The sequence below is a fragment of the Numida meleagris genome, chromosome 6 (assembly GCF_002078875.1).
Source record: "Numida meleagris isolate 19003 breed g44 Domestic line chromosome 6, NumMel1.0, whole genome shotgun sequence".
NCBI lineage: Eukaryota > Metazoa > Chordata > Aves > Galliformes > Numididae > Numida > Numida meleagris.
This window is the reverse complement of record NC_034414.1, coordinates 49,023,743-49,041,193: the sequence shown is the minus strand read 5'-3', so window position 1 is coordinate 49,041,193 and position 17,451 is coordinate 49,023,743.

Here is a 17,451-nt window from a genome sequence, read left to right as displayed (position 1 = left end):
AGCAGCAGTTGGAGGTGGTGTCAGAGCACACGGTGCAGCGTATGGCAGGCTGTCGGCCCCGGTGCGGGAGGCCGGGTGACGCATCTTTTCAAAGAGGCATAGTATCTTTTTCATTATGACTTTTCCCTCTCAGATTAGACTGACTTGTTAACTCATCCTCTCTGGTATCTTTCTGCTAATGCCTCTGCTTTGTAAGCTATTTCTCACTCTCTGATCAGTCTGGGATCACGTTTGGGTTTGGGCCATGTAGAGGAGAGACAAGGCTGAGGCAATATTCAGGCTCACGAGATATAAAGACATTTTATGCTCACACACACAGTATGTAGCACTTTCTACCACTTAAAAAGAAAGAGGAATGGAGAGTTGAAGAGAGTGAATGAAAGAAGCAAGGAAGGAGGTTTGCAAGCAAGGAAGCCAAGAAGAGCAGGAACAAGACTATGCGGAAAGAGAGAGAGACAGAAAGAAAGAGAAAAAAAAATAAAAGAAAGAGAAAGAGAGAAGGAAGGTAAAAAGTCAATAAAAAAAAAAAAAGAAAAAAATGTAAAAAAGAGAGAACCCTTCCATTTCTTGTGCAGAGTGCTTTTTCTGTTACAAAGCACAGCAGACAATAAAAACTCATTTGAATATATTGTGTTCCATAACAGACAACAAAGAGCTCATTCTCAATCTCTGTAACCGCGGAGAAAGAGAGAGACTGATACACCGTGTGACCTTAGCAGAATTGCTCAAATTTAGCAATGAAACTGATAGATTTACATGATGCATATGCAGCAAGACTCTTTGTCTTCATGTCCTTGTGCTCATTATAAAAGTATGGACGCAGAGCATGGTTTATAGAGTGATGATAAAATATACCATGGCACCTGGGCTCCCTGCAGAGCTCTGAAGATTTATCTGTCTTTAGATGAGGTACTGTACAGGGATGGCTCACTCCCATTGCTGCACAGGTGAACTTAAAGCTAGACTTGAAAGGATCACTCATCTGGAGAGAAGAATAATTTAGTCTTTACCCATTCCAGAGTCCTCCCATGCTTGTTTTTTAATAAAGGACATCAGTTTACATAGCTGTGCTGAACTGTGGGTTTTTTTTGTTTAGTCATTTAAACTACGTGCATTAGGATGCCTAATGATAATTTTATCTCTGCAGAAGCCCGGCTCGAGTTGAGCAGAGCATGTCTACTCTTTGCACTTATGTCCAGAGGAAGAAGACCTTGAAAAAAGGTACGTGGTTGAAGGCAGATTTTAAACAGAGCAGTAAAACCATGATGCTACTGAGCATTTCTGAGCTCCATATTGATGCACTAGATTCTTATACTCGTGGGAAAACTAGGAATATAAAATCCTTCCCTGTTCTGTTTTTACTTGTGGTACACATACCTTTTAGATGAAAGTTACTTTATCAAGTCTATGCTTCAAAATTACTTTACTAATGAAATCAACAATCATACTTCTAATAACGTAGAAACTGAAATGCCAGTTTTCTTTACATAGGCGTAGAACTGATAGAAATGAGCCTATTTTGTTTTCTAAGATGTGATTTTATGAACAGACATCTTGTAGAAGGGGACTTTTAATATTTACTAACTGTAACAACTAATATGATGGTCTGTAGACTGACAGCAATATACGTTTTAAAAATGTGAACATAATGAAATCTTGATTAGTCGGAAATTTGTCATCTGCTCATATGGGAAGTTAAGATTGTATCAAATGAGATGTAGACTTTCTTGTTATAGCTTTTAAGTTGCATACAACAGGAAAAATCTTGACCTTAAAAGTCTGTTTATTGAAAGGGATGACACAATATTAATTTATTTAGTAGTAAATTAGCACATCATACATAGCTACCATTGGGGGAAAAGTATCAAACCTTCTTCTGTTTAAGCACGATGTTACCCATGCAGAGTGGCTTTATTAAGACTTCTTAAAAGAGTATGAAAAGAAGTTGGAACTTTGAGGGTTCCAAACCTCACAAGTCCTGGGCCACACACAGAGGGTTTAAATTAGGTCTCCTGATATCTTCAGAGAGCCTAAAACAGGTAAGAATGTATCTAACATTAGATTAAGAGTAAGAAAAACAGAGAAATCTTTCTTCAGTGGCCTGTCAAGACACATGTTATTTGTAGATCTAAAACCAGTTTCGGTTCTATTTTGAAATATTTCCACAGGGACTCATTCCTAATTGCAGGACTAAAAATTGTAGAGATGGCTCCTGTGTGCTAATGAGCACCTGTATCATGGGTGTCTGGGAGTGCCGTTCTCCCTCTGTGCTGTCTCATCACATTCCCCAGCTGTACTGTATAGGAATATTTCTCCTTATCCTGGTAATACAAGGAAGCTGGTCCTTCCACTTCAACAGCATTGTGAGAGTCAGAGTGACACTTCCTCACAGCTGGACTTCCAATACCTATAAAATGCATTTCTTTGTGGTTGCTCACTTGTGAAAGAGAATGAAAACAGAGTATTTTAGAGTTTGTTTTATTGTACAGAGTCTAACAGCTAGCAAGCATCTGACTAGGGACTCTTATCAGAGTGGTGGCTAGCACATTTCACAGGTATAGGACTTTTAATCTGCAAAAATTTGGAGACAGATCTGATTAGGCATTACAAAGTAGGTTGGCTTTTAACAGAGGAAGTAAGTGGCTTAACGAGTAGAGGACAGCCAAAGATCTGCTGTTTTATTTTCTTTTCTGTAGAGACTGTTTTGACTCTACATTAGGATGCAGAAATGTTATACTGATGGTGATAATGGCAGTCACAATGACTTAAAAAAATCATGAAACTCTCCAGCTTGGTATAATGGTTCTGGATGATACAGACACTGAAAATGAGAGTTGATCATGTCTTTGCCTTCTAGTTTCAAAAACTGAAAGTAAGCTGCTTTGTAGCTTATACTGGCTGCAGGACAGAGGTTTCCCTAATGGGGAAAAAGGAGAGGTTGTTTAAGGACAGTTGCAAGGTGGAGAAAGGCAGTCATACTTGCACACTGGGCTTTGCACATCCTTTCAGTTGCTATTGCTATTGTGCAACTACGGAAATGTAGAATTGCAGTGCAAATGGAAGCTGCTGTTTCTGATTATCTAATAAGGACAACGTTTGAGAAGGAAAAATAAGCCATCCTATAGAATTGTTATTAACTTTTAGGGGAAAATTGTATCTTGTTCCTAATCCTGCTTGTGGCAGGAGCAAAATGGTACGCTGGTGCTCTCTGACATCTCAGGGAATGCTGGTATGTGGCAAAAGCTTAGGGGACTGCAGGACAAAATGTTTATACCTGCAGCAGAAACGTTCTTATAGAAACATGTCTCTTGCAGGTAGAGGCAGGAGTGGGAATGCAAAGGATACTGATCATGGCAAAATAAATTTATGCTGTCTAAATATTTAGATACTGCATTTTACAACTAGGTTCACAGTTCCCTAACAATCTCATTTTGACCAGAGGAAGCCACCAGCGATACTACTTAAAGCCTGTTCCTTGTGCTTAAAGTCTGCTACTTAGAGTATTTTGCCTTCAGAAAGATAGGGAAATGTTACTTTCTTTTTTTCCTTTTTTCTGGGCAGGAACCATGCTTTGCCAAGTAGCATTTATTCCTAAATAAAGGAATATCTCAAGGGAGAGAATGAGAGGAAAATATTTTGTCTGGAAGGGATGAGCAATCAACCCAAAAGTCTTCTTTAGAGGCGACCAGGTGTAGAAACAACAACCACATCAATTCCAACTTTTATTTTGTCTCATAGAGATGAATTTGCAGAGGCTATAACAGACTGCTTTGTTTTTTTATTCTTCATTGTCTGACTTAGGGTCATTTCATGAAAAAAAAACAACACAGGATGCATAATAGGGTGGACACACCTTTGGGGTTTTCTGTCTGAGCCAACTAGTGTTCAAGAGCCTATTACACTTTTTGTGCATGAAGACAGGAAACAGAATTTCAGTAGTAGCAGTTCACCTACAGAGGATGTGGTTAAGCATAAGGTTTCTGGATTGTTGTGGTATTCTTCTACTTCTGCAGAGATGGAAAGTTGGGAAAATGAGTGGGGGGAATAAATTAGTGATTATCTGACAGGAGCACGTAAGGGTAAAACTCTTACTTGATCAGCTATGTTTCTTTTGTAAAGCGCGAAACCGAAGTGATTGTAAAAATATTCCCGTGGACAGCTTGTGAAGATAGTGGCAATGCGAACGTTTAAATTCAGGACATTATATTCTTGGATTTGTTGATGAAGTAAAGCTAAAGCTACAGTGCTTAACTATATGAGTTCAGCAGGGCTGTCGAGGTTCTGTTAATTTGGTAGCAGGTCAGACTCTGGTGCCTCAGTAGCAATCTTTGGTGAAGTGACTAATTATCTCAGCATTTTAAAAACATGCTTTATTTCTATTCTCAATAATCTAACCATAGTGTTCAGTTTTTACATCATTTTATACCTTCTGATTTTGATTTTTTTTTAGATTGAAGTAGTTTGTTATTTTTTTCCCATGTACGGAGCTGACTGTGAAAAAAAGGCCATTCAGCCTCTTTTAAATGGAACAATCTGAGCTTCTTGAACCTTTCATTGTAAGACCCATTCTTGAATATTTTAACCATTACTTTAGCTTTTCATTGAGCTTTTCTAACTTACCTAAAATTGACCTAATTATTCATCTTGTCCATCTACAGCTATTTCAAGCAACTCTGTAAAATAACTAAATATAAGCCAATCAAACTCTAGAACTTAAAAGTGGATACAAGCTTCTACTGTACTTACTGTGATTTGTACAGATTTGAGCTCTGGTTGCCTGAGGAAAATATTTTCTGAAAATGTGGTTATAGAACTAGATTTTCTTTAGCCTATCTAGCTGTCCACAGTGACAAATGATTCATAAGTCAAAGAATTAATTAATTTAGTTTTGTCATTTCCTTATAAGAGTTACTCATGTCACAATCAAATCTAGGAAAACAGAATTCCCAGGAAGAACAGAAACTCAGATTTGGGAGTGCAAGTTTACAAATGGCTCTTATCCTCACAGAGGCTCAAATGAAAACCTAAGGTTATGGTAAAAGGAAAACTCAGTTTCTATCAACACAGATGATTGTTCAGAAGTGCTGCTGGAAGACGGAAGGATAACTTTGTGAGCAACTGAACTATTGAAACCTGTTTCCCTTTGAATTTATCTTATTTCTACTATGAAAACATCTCTAATTCCACTTGCAATAAATGCAGCTATGTAATAAATAAATAAAATACATGACCTGACTGATTAGGCTATGTATTTTCTATTCCTTGGCTGGTTGATTGTTGTTGACAGAAGGCATAATAGCTGAGTTCTACTCATATTTTCTTCAGTGGAGGTATTTCTTTTTGTATTTTTCCCCTAGCTATTTGCTAATATTCACAAAAGTTGTAGGAACTTAATTATCCTTCAAATTTCACCTCCTCTTTTCAAATTATTTGAAATTTGCTATGGATTAAAGTAAGGTTATTGTGCAGGAACTGACAGACAGTCTGACCATATTAGTCTCATCTTAGAAAAGCAGACCTAAAAGGAGAAGTAAAGAAAGTATAATGCAAAGAGATCTGAAGCAAATTCCTTCAGTTTCTTTCTTTCACTTGCTTTCTCTTATTTGCCATTTACACCTTTTCATGTGTTTGAGGTTCACTTAGTTTTAAGATAATTACGATTTTTAAGATGAATACTAAACTACATTACATGTAAAGTGGTGACTCGTACTTCATGCATTTTTCATTATAAATCACATTATTTCTCTGGCTTGTTTACAAGAAAAAATCTAAATGGCTCTAATCCTTCGGTTACCTTCTGTTCCAGGTGTCAGTATTTCAGTAGACCTTAGTATAAGCAGTTGATTAAAAGCTAAATATTCAGTATTGTTATATGTTTGGCAGAATGGAACATGTAAAATGAACTAACAAAGCATAACATGTAAGAACTAAAAAAGATTGAGGAAGCACTGTTAATAGCAGATTTGAAAAAAGACAAATAAGTCACTTGACTACCAATGTAGACCTTTTTGAGGAAGGTAGGATTTCTATAATGCATTTTCTTTGTTGCATTCATCCAAATTATCAAGCTTTCAACAAAGATCTAGCAAAATTGGATCTGACTGCCATGTGGTTTAAGCATGTTTTACTTATGGCTTAAAAAATGAATGAAGAATGAAAGTCATGATTGTGGGCAGATTCTTCAGAAATGTTTTTAGCTACTCTGTATTTCCTCTCACTCCTCAGCTGTTCTGATCTGGATAGGAAGATCAAATACCTGGAGAATGGCATAGAAAGAGCCATCACAGGGAGAAGAGGACATCCAGTTGTGCTGATGTAATAAACACAAATGCCTCTCCAGCTCAGCTCTAATTGAAGTTGTCATGTCTTTGGAAAGCAAAAGCAAATTTTGTTCATGAAATTTTCTTTGCTGTTAAGTGAGAGGTTCAGCCTTATGTAAGATCACCAAGTGAGTAGCAGAAATGTGGAGGTTATGTTCTTATCTAAGCATCTTATCTTGCATCTCAAAGTTGGGCCTGGCTCCTTTTCTAGGGGCTTCTTTCAGAGCGCTTGCAGGATGGCACAGGAAGCAGACAGGTTAAAACAGATGTTCGCCCTCGCTAACAGAAAGGTAGCAGATCCCACTCAGACGCTCCTGTGTTTGCACTGGGGGAGCATGGGAACACACTGAGGAGTCTGAGAAACTGTACCCCTCAATGAGTAGAAGAGTTTATGGTGTCATTTGCTACATATATCAGCTGTAATGGGAGGATGCGAGGAGACAGTTTTCCTTTGTGAAAGTGAAGAGATTTTTCATTTGTATTGCTTTAAAGCCTGGATGGAGAAGGCTAAAATACTCAGCACAGGGTGGGAGTGAGAATACAGATATGGAACTCTAACAAGCATGAGGTCTTTGCTCTTTTTCCTTTTTCTCTTTTTTTTCTTTTCTTTTCTTTTTGTTCTGACCCTACATCTAATGAACCAGAATTAATCCCTAATTAGAAGCAATGCAGTTCTGTGTTTATTTTTTTTTCCTTCTCTTTTGCTCATGAAACTCCTGAGGTACTCGGGCATAAAGCTTCCTTCAACATAGCTGTGAGGAATTCTTTACAGTCCTAAAATCTGTAAGTTTGGTAAAAGTCTCTTCCTTACACTGAAGTCAGTGATGTCTGCAGTTTAAGGCATTAGAGAGGAACAATTATTTCGCCTGGTGCCTAAACTGCCGCTGAATAAACAACTGCAGAAGCTGAATCTTTAGAAAACTCCTCACAACTTTATTACTCTGGACTCTCAGTTGCCACCCAGATGCAAGAAATTACTTCAGTTAATTTTAATTCTTGCCATTTTCTCAGCATTGTGCTACTTTAGGAGGCAAATAAATGCAGAGGGAAGACACCTATAGATCTGTTCAGCAGCTGGAGGGTTTACGATCTAACCTAAAAAATGCAAGTTGGTTTTCTTGTGGTAATTAATACCAGTAAAGTTTCTACTAAACACTTCTGTGTGCTTCATATTGCTCCTCATGTCTCAGCAGTGGGCTGAAGCTCTGAGAGATGCAGTTTCACTCACCAGCCATGACTTTTGCTGAATGAGTTTGTGAACCTCAGTGAACACATAAAGTCCCAGGCTTCACAACAGCCCCTAATTTAAATTCCAAAACAATCAACCTAGACCACACACTTTATCAGATATAAAATTTATTTTACAGAAGCAAAAAATCCCCAGCCTTTTATGTGGGAGAATTTTAAGTCTTAGACAACAGTTATACATTCTTCTGGTCTAAACCCAAAGACCTCTGCTCTGCTGTAAGCATTTTGTTTGTTTGTTTGTTTCTTTTTAACTGAGTTGTAGGGTAGAATCAGCACATGACTGAGAAAATGGTGGTCATTTTGGAGAAAATAGAGGCCTGCTAGCCTGGAGTAGGTACTTGAGGCCTACATAAATACATGTTTTATACTACGGATCATGTAAATCTATCTGGAATACCTAGTACTAATGAAAAATAGCAGAGAGTGAGACAATCCAGTTTGCCTTCCAACCAACATCAGGGAAATACTTGAGAATGCAGATGTCTCTGTATCTGTAAAAAGTACTGTACTGTGGTAAATAATCCAAGCTTATTTTGACCTCCTGAGGCTAAGGAGAAAAGTGACGGAGTTTCTGTCAAGCCCATACTTGGTGTTATGTTTTACTACATTTCATAGTGCTTACTGCTACACAGAAGAGAAAAGCGCATTTATTTTCATAATTCAGATCAACTTCTGCAAAGTAACACAAACCTACATTATGTGCCTGTTTTCTGAGCTACTATCCCAACAGCTAACGTTAGACAATAATTCTGTGATTTGCTTGGATTAAAACCAGTTAAAAAACACATATGCACAAAAGAATTGTCTGCATCATCTGCTGTACAGATGAAGCTAAAATTTTCCCACAAGGGATGCATAGGGTTTGAATAATTTGAGGATAGAGTTGAGAGAGGTAATGGGGAAAAAAAGTTAACAATATGTATACCAGAGGCTCCCAGCTGAATATGAAATGAATATAATGACTGTTAGGATGTCAATCTGTTCTTTGATAAATCTCATAATTATTATCAGACCCATACAGGATGACAACCAACTATGAGAGAGAAATCAAGCTAATTTTAACGACTTTGTCCATTGTCTTTTTGATTTCAGGCTGCTGGAAAATTTTATATTACTAAGTTTGCTCATTTCTTACAGATCTCTTCAGTTTAAGGATATACGTGATGCAGTAAAAAGAGTGCCTGCTGAACTTTAAGCTGCTATGGTTGATTTCAAAACCACGAACACCAAACCTGTACAACTAGGAAGGTAATCTGCTGTTTATTTGGGTCTAACCCAATTTGCAATGTGTTAATTGAAAAAAAAATGATAATTTAGTTTCACGAATCCTGTTTTACTGGAATGTCTTCTTCAGCTGACAGAGTTAACTGCATTGCTGTTAAGGAGCGGCAAAATTAGGTCCTCTCACATTCTCTTGTTTCAAGTCATATTAGCCAAACTGTTGTTAACACACTGCTTATCCCAGCCGGATTCAAGCTGAGCAATTTTGCAGAAGTGGGACTCTCAGCTTATCTTCAGGTTTATGTACTTTTTTTTTAACCAGAATTGAGGTTTGTGTGTGTTGTCATGATACATATACACACTTTGATTGTTTTCATTTTTCAAGTTTAAAGTAAAAATTGCTAATGGAAAACGTTTGCTATTTTTAAAACAAATTTAATATTACTAATCATGAGGCCCCTTTGATTTTCAGATCCTATGGGCTCTGTTAAAAAATCTCACTCCTAAGCTACTTCAGAATTTAGGAGATCATACTCCGAACTGCCAAGCTCTTGAGTACTTGCGAAATTGTATTCCCTCTCAAAATTACAGATGTTGTGATGATCTAAAGAACAAACATTTCTGCTTTCCACCAGGCACAATAGAAAAAATTAAGGTATGCAATCAAGAAGTTTTTCTTATACTTGTGGGATGCTTCAAAAAACTAAATACAAAGTTCTGGAAAAAAATACATATATTCTTTAAAATTGCTACTGGATATACTTTGCATAACCACATTTGATAAACCAGATTTGATAAACAAAAACATATCCAAATTTTACTTTCTAGTTATTAATCCAAAAGGACCTACATTTTTGGTTTTACAAAGAGTAAGCCCTCCATACAGAACTGAAAATAATTACTAGTAAACCGTCCTTTTTTTTCCTTTCTTTTTTCTTTTTCTTTTTCTTTTTAATCACAGCTGCTTTAATAGGAGTAAGCTGAGACTTGGCCATTTAGTGCACACAATCCCTACCTTACACTTTTTATCCTTCTGGTATGAGCAGATGGAAAACAGGAATCTCAAATTACTATTATCTCTTTCTTAGTCTCAATCCATTTGGACTTCTTTAATTATTTGTCTTGTTCAACACTTCACTGTTTATCCATCAGTGAATGCAATATTGTACAGTAGGCTTCTGAAAGTACAGTTGGATTTATCATTGTATCAGACAAAAATCCTTTTGTCTGATTTATTATATAAAGGTTTTTGTCATTAAATCCATGGGTGAGATCTTAAGTTAGATGGGAATATAGGCAATTTAGGTGAATCTGTGTTCCCACCCAGAAAAGAAGGCAGTAAATACGCTGGAAGACTGCAGATTGTTCCATCTCAAATTCTTCTGGCAGTAATTTTTCTTCCAGAACTTTTCCTTCTTCAATAAATAACATTTTTCTTCTCTGAGTGCTCAAAAAGCAGGGTGAGAAAGAAGGCACTGACCTGCAACAAACAGTTCCCAGGTTGCTCACAGTGCAGGCTAAGCTGAGGTCTGCCATAGAAAAAGGCTGAGACAAAAGAACATGCTTTCTTCCTGTTTAGACTGCAAAGGTAATTCTGCTGTGGTAACTAAGTAAAGTTTTAGCAATTGTTAACATGGTGCAGAAAAGCGTAGAGAGCTATGGAAGTTTTGGAGGTATGTCTGGGCCAGCAAGTTTCTCTCACTTTCTCTCACTTTACCTCCTTCAAGTTCAACTTTCCTAGCTGCCTTCCTTTCCTTAGTACATTTTAGAGCATGGGATCATAGAATTATAGAATCACAGAATCTCCCCTCCTATAGCTTGAAACCATTTTCCCCTTGTCCTATCACCACAGACCCTGCTAAAGAGTCTTTCCCCTTCTTTATTATAGCCTTCTTTTAAACATTGAAAGGTCACTATCAGGTCTGCCTGGAGCCTTCTCCAGGCTGAACAGCTCCAGCACTTTCAACCTGTTGTTGTAAGAGAAGTATTCCATACTTTACATCATTTTTGTGGCCCTCCACTGGATGCATTCTAACTGGCCTATGTCCCTCCTGTACTGAGGACTCCACATCTGGACGCAGGACTCCAGGTGAGGTCTCACCAGTGCAGAGTAGAGGGGCAGAATCACCTCCATCAACCTGCTGACCTCACTTCTTTTGATACAGCCCAGGATATGGTTGGCTTTTTGGGCTGTAAGGGCACATTGATGGCTTCTGTCCAGTTTCCCATCCACCAGTATTCCCAGGTCTTTTTCAGCAGGGTGGTGCTCAGTCCTTACATTCTCCAGCTTGTATTGGTAGTGGGGGTTGCCTCAACTCAAGTACAAGACCTTGAACTTGGATTTGTTGAACCTCATGAGGTTCACTTGGGCCCACTGCTCAAGCCTGTCTAGGTCTCTCTGGATGGCATTCAGTCCCTTGTATGTGTCAACCATGCCACACAGCTTGGTGTCATCTGCAAATCATCTGCAAACTGCTGAGGGTGTACTTAATCCCCCTGTCAGTGTCACTGGTGAAGATGTTAAAGAGCACCAATCCCAGTACTGACCCCTGAGGGACACCACTCATCGTTCATCTCCATCTGGACATCGAGCCATTGACCACCCCCTTGCCTACCCCACTGGTTTCTCTCCTCCAGCAGCCTCTGAGTAGAAAGGTGTAGGGATAGGAACATAATGCTCCAGAAGAGCTAATATCCAGCTTTTTCTGCTTGGGAATGAAAAAGCAACTGTTTTGTCTATGTCTATATATTGCACTGGTAGTATATCATTCTCATGCCTTTGCTTATTGCATCACAAAATACTAAGTCATATTCTATTCCATGTCTTTCTGGACACTAAATTACATTGCATTTAGTGTTCCACATTTAAACAATAGTCAGCTCTGAGAAAATCTGTGTGCATACAGAGAAGAGGGTATTCTGACAAAGATATTTCCTGTGTCAACAGTCTACAATAAAATGCATAAAAAGATATTCACTGATTTCAGAAAAATCTGACAAGTGATGCAAGTACAGGATATTTCTTTTTGAAGGTTAGTGGCTCAGCTACGATTTGCCTATATGTCTCACGATTTCTGATTTCTCAGGGATTTTAAGGTTGTGCATATACCTCAACAAAATCACACCTTCAGACATGTGTTGTTACTAAATAGAATAGCTAGCAATTTCAAAATGTTGGTTTATAAAGATGATCACTTTGAGTTCTGTTTAAAATATGCATACTTTTTACATATTTATATGTACAATGCAGTGGCGTACACTAAAACCTAGCAGGACTTAACCAGCCTTTTAATGTCAGCTAACATCAAAACTAACTGAAGTTTAACGAATTTCAAAAACGTTCTGAAAGTGTAATTGGAATGGTAATGTAGATAAAAAGTATATAATGTATTTTGGAAAAAAATTTGGAAAAAAAATTTTGGCCACTTTTGCAACTGAGTTGTTGCATTTGCACATTTAAAATCTCATTTAAAATCCAGAACTTCTGTGATATTGCTAAATGATCTTGTGGCTAAAAATAGAAAACATTAAAAATTCTTGGTTTTACCATTTAAAAAAAAAAAGAAAAAGAATTATGACCAAATTATTTTGACACTGGCCAAATTATACAGTTAAAATAGTCATAAATAGGCTCCTATGACATTTAGTAAATATATTCCTATCAACATTGCCATCCAAATATCAAAATTTCATCATTAAACATGGATAAATCAGCATAAAATTTCTCATAACTGTAAAACATACAAATGATATTAAAAAAATCCGCAGTTAAATTAGATCAAACTATTCAATGAGAAAACCATAAAACAAAGATTCCAACTATAGAAAAGTTCTCACTGTAAATAAAAATGTTGTTCTGCATTTTGGGCCATGTCCACCAGTATTTGGCCAGATATTCAGTGATTTCAAAGGTGCTTTATCTGGGATATACAACTGGGTGAATTATTAGAGGAGGATTAAAATTCTGCAGAATAAATGAAAATTCCAAGAAATAGGGTTCCTTAGAAGCATAGGTATGAAAAACATAAATATATTGCCTTTGAAGACCAGAGAGTTTCAAGCCAAAACTGTACAACTTAAATAAAGTTTAATTCACTTGAATGCTGGAAAAAAACTGAATCTAGCACAATTTGAGTTTTATTTGGAAACCTCTCAACTTTTAAGTTTATTCTCTCTCTCACTCATGCATGCACACATACACACACAATCTAGATGTTCATTCTACCGTAGAATAAACACTTTTAAACATCTTATAGATAAAGTAGAAGTTGTGAAACAGCCAATGTCAGAATTCCTATGTAGGAACAGTTTTCCTTCTTTAGAGTTCTATGTGTATAAATATTACGTCTGGCAGGGAAATACAGATCCATTTACTATTAAAATTTAAAATTTAACTCCAGACCATTATTATCAATCTTTCCTGAGTAAAGAAGACTCTAAGACTACAATACAAATTGGCAAAGCAGGTTAGAAAAAGAAAAAATATGAGCACTAGCTTTTTCTGCAGAATTAAAAAATACATTACGTTTTTTAAAAGGGGAATTAATAAAGGAAATACAGAGACCCCTAATTTAGTGCATGTAAACAGAGATCTATACTCCTGTGTGTCTTAAAAGCTTGCTTAAGTGTTGTGATGATGCAGTAAATTATTGCAGTTGTGCTCTCTCACTAAATATGCACTTGAAGCTCACTTTCATGAATAAACCTGACAATAAATGTAGTCAGGAAGTATGACATAGAGAAGTTTTGATCAGTTCCTTATTAATGAGAAGAAAAATTTCTTGGTCAGGGACCTAGACTGTTTTCATTGTGCTTAGTGGAAAGCAGAGAGGTTTGTCCTTTAGATTCTCAGAACATCTATAGTTTTGGGAGGGATATCTAAGAGCTTGGGGGGTTTGCACATTCAGGAGGTAATGATCTCCTAAATTCTGAAGTAGCTTAGAGAGGAAAAGATTTTTATAGGTTCTGTGGTCTTAGAGATGCAGACATTCAGTAGGATATACAAAGTATAAAATTTGTTAAGGAATCCAAAGCTTGTTTGGGTGATTTCAATAGGCATGTATCTAAATAAATACCTATGTGTCTTATTTTTTCTCCCCAGAATTCTGTTTTATTTTACTTGTTACTACAATATCTTAATAAATGTAAACATACAGTTCTTGAAAAGCAAAGCACCTAATCACACTGAAATGAAAATGGAGAGTTGGAATTTTCATCTTTCCAGTCAGCCTGTGTCACAACAGGGACATGCTTATGTAAGGCAGATTTAGCAGTGTGAATAGTAAGAGTTCTGATAAACAGCTGCAGTTGGTGCCTTCTGAAAGGTATTTGGGAAATACAGTTAAGTACTGAAAATTTCTGGATCCATCTCCACTTCCAGATAAACTGTTTAAGGATTGCTTTCTAGTAATCAGATCTTGATTGCTTTGTGAAAGGTTACTCACCCACCGCACCCTCAAAATCCATCCTGTAGCAGGATGCCCCCTACTGCAGAAGCTTGGTTTAAAAAAGAACAAAAAGAGCGTGAGTGGCTATGGCCACATTTGCACAAGTGATAGACTTTGTGATTAACATTCATTTGCCTTCTTTTGACATACATATTTGCACCTGAGGTGATGCACCATATCTTTTCCTCTATCTCTATTTTGAGCCTTGTTGTTGAGCTCTGTGCTAACAGGAACGCCCTACTGTGCATGGTGGCTGTGGTGGTGTGAGCAAACCATTTCCTGTTTGGATTAAGTATGATAATTTTCAGCTGATGTAAGAGATGTGAAAAACTTCCAGAAGCAAGTCTAGCGTGGTTTCTTGTGGTATGGCTGCGATGGGTTACTCTTACTCCCCGTGCTTGCCAATACAAACAAGGATGTCTTGAAACATGAATACCCATGCATAGCTTGGCCCCGAGTGCAGCTAGAGAAGGTGGCACTGATGATAGAGGAGCTAATGACAGCTCTTTCCAGCATCCTACCTACCATCAGCTAACTGCGTTGTACCATCATGAACCCATCACTCTTTTCTAGTGTGTACCTCATCATGAACATGCAGCTTATCTTTTGGAAAGCTACTTAACATTTCAGTTTTCACATGTGGAGCTTACTTCAACAGCGTAGATTTGCTTTGGCTATTTCACACTGAAGATGGCAGGCAGCTGTGCTTAATTAATAAACGGAGGAGAGAGGAAAGAAGAATATTTTGAGTTTGCACATTTCTGAATTACTGCAATCTTACTGCCTCATCCGTATATTAATTTAGTCTTTGAGCTTGATGCATTTGACTCTTAACACAGATATATAATCCAGCATTAGAGAATGGTAGCTTTTGAGCCTGATGGAACACATGACAAAATTTAGGGCAATTTTGCTGAAACTCAAATGATTGAACAGAATAGTTGTCTGAGACTATAGTCAGATGTTGCTCTACTGTCTCTGCAATAATCTCTGAGAAACCAGGCATGGGTGCAAAGACAATTATTTGCACAGCGTTGTTAAAGAGATTGTGGCTTTTGTGGTTTTACAATGGGAAAAGAAGTCCACCAGGAAACAGATTGAAAAAAAAAACACAACAGAAGTTCTCTCCTAATCTTGAATCCATTATTATTGCTATCTGCACCAAGCTAATGTCCCATTAGTGAGGCTAAAGTAAATATGTATTGTTTAGCTTGAAGAAAAACAGTAATAATCTATAAGATTTGCCTGCTTAAGGTGGATCAGCCACTTCCTAGTTTGTGCTAGAACTCACTTCCTGTGCAACCATGCTTAAGCACCTTACACAGTGTATTTGCTGTTTCTCATCTTTCTTAAAATGTGGGGTTTCTGTAAAAATCTGATGTTATTAAACAGTGGACAGCACACTGTCAGGTAGAAACCTAGGTACATGAATAAAATGCAAACTACAAACCATGTTTCTTGAAGAATGACAGTAAGGAGGATGATTTGGGTGCTTTTCCTTTCTTTTTTCCATCTGTTCTCAATTATAAGAAACTCCTCCTGCTAGTTTAAAGGAAAGACATACACCCTGTAAAGCCTCTCATCTCTGTACAATATGTGACATCTGTATGTAACAGATGGGCTTTCAGGTTTCTTCATCACTAGCCTTATTTCCCAGGATCTATCACTGCAGCACCTAAGATCCTATACTCAAGATGTAAAAGCAAAGTCAAAACAAGAAGGCTTCACACTTACTATGCACTTCTCTGAGCTCACATCAGGTGGAGAACACAATGCCATAAACCATTAAAGTCTCTATTTTCGTCCACATGATACCTATGGGTTAGGAGAGAAAAATAATTTTCTCTTAATCTATTAAAAGGGAATTGTTGTTGAAAGCTGATTTTTTTTTTCTGAGGTTTTTCTTTCTTTTTTCTTTTCCTTTTTAATTTAATAACAAAGTCTTTACTTTGTAGCCAGTGGAGTTGAGCCTCTTCTGTAAATCATGGGACCATGCTTGAGGCCTAAAGCTGCTGCCTAAAATTGAAAAAGTGATGTTATTCACTTAATTTCACACTTAGACTCTCACCTATAAGGAGAACGTCCAACACTCCTCACTTGTGACAAAGTTCTTCCCATTCTGAGTCAGACTGACAAGTCCTGTGTGCTCAGCAAGCGGAGAAGACATCAAGGCCTTCCCAAGCCTCAGCAGCGAAACTGATACAACAAAACAATGGCTTGACTAGCCACAGTTTTCAAAAGTATGCAGTAGTGTACACAGACAACTTTAATTGCTTTAAAGCAATTGTTCCACAATGGATGTGTGTTATGAGCATGCAAGCCAACAAGACTACATTAAGGTTTTGTAGAGCCTAAAAGTCAAGCCAATAAACATTATGATCTTCTCTTCGTCAGTTTATTTAAAAGACCCAAAATATCTGGAGGTTGTGATCCTCCTTTCATTCTTTATCTCTTCTCTTCTAACTTCCTGCTTCCTGACTTTTTTCCTATGCCTAACATGGTTCCTCAACTTCTCCTTCCATAACTTCTCCAGTTTTGGTGCTGACACCACTTGGGTCTCTGCATTTTCCTTTAAGTCATGCAAGTGCATTGCCTGGCTGTACACTCATCCCTGTTTCCTTGAAATGCGGCCTCTTTTTTCTCAACAGTAGCTAGCTTTCACTTACCCCTGCTGCGACCAATGGAGGTGCTGCTGCTGAGAGGGAGCTGCAAACCTGTTGGGAAAGGACAAATCTCTTGCTTCGTGTTGTCACACAGTCCCAGGACACTGGCAATCACACAGTGGGAGCTGGAAAAATTCAGGACTGTCCTGTGGGCAGCTATGAATCATATATGAGAGAGAAGGCATTTAATACTGTAAGCCATGAAGAAAAAATCAAATAGGGGTGGGAAACAAACTTCCCTGTGAAGCTTATTAAAAGCAGATATTTGCCTAAATGAAATGATTGAGTTTATTTATATATTTTGTTCAGCCCACAAGCCACAAAAAGTGGAATAGAGTTAAATGGGAGAAAGGAGGAAAGAATGATGAAGTGTGGATATTGAGTTTCTGATCAAAGAATGCCAATTCAAAAGATTTTAAAATAAAAACACAGCTAATTAGCTCACAAGTTTAAACAGTATACACAATGCTGCTAACACAAAACTAAACAGAACAACATCATTTTGGATGCTCTCTCCTCTCCTCTCCTCTCCTCTCCTCTCCTCTCCTCTCC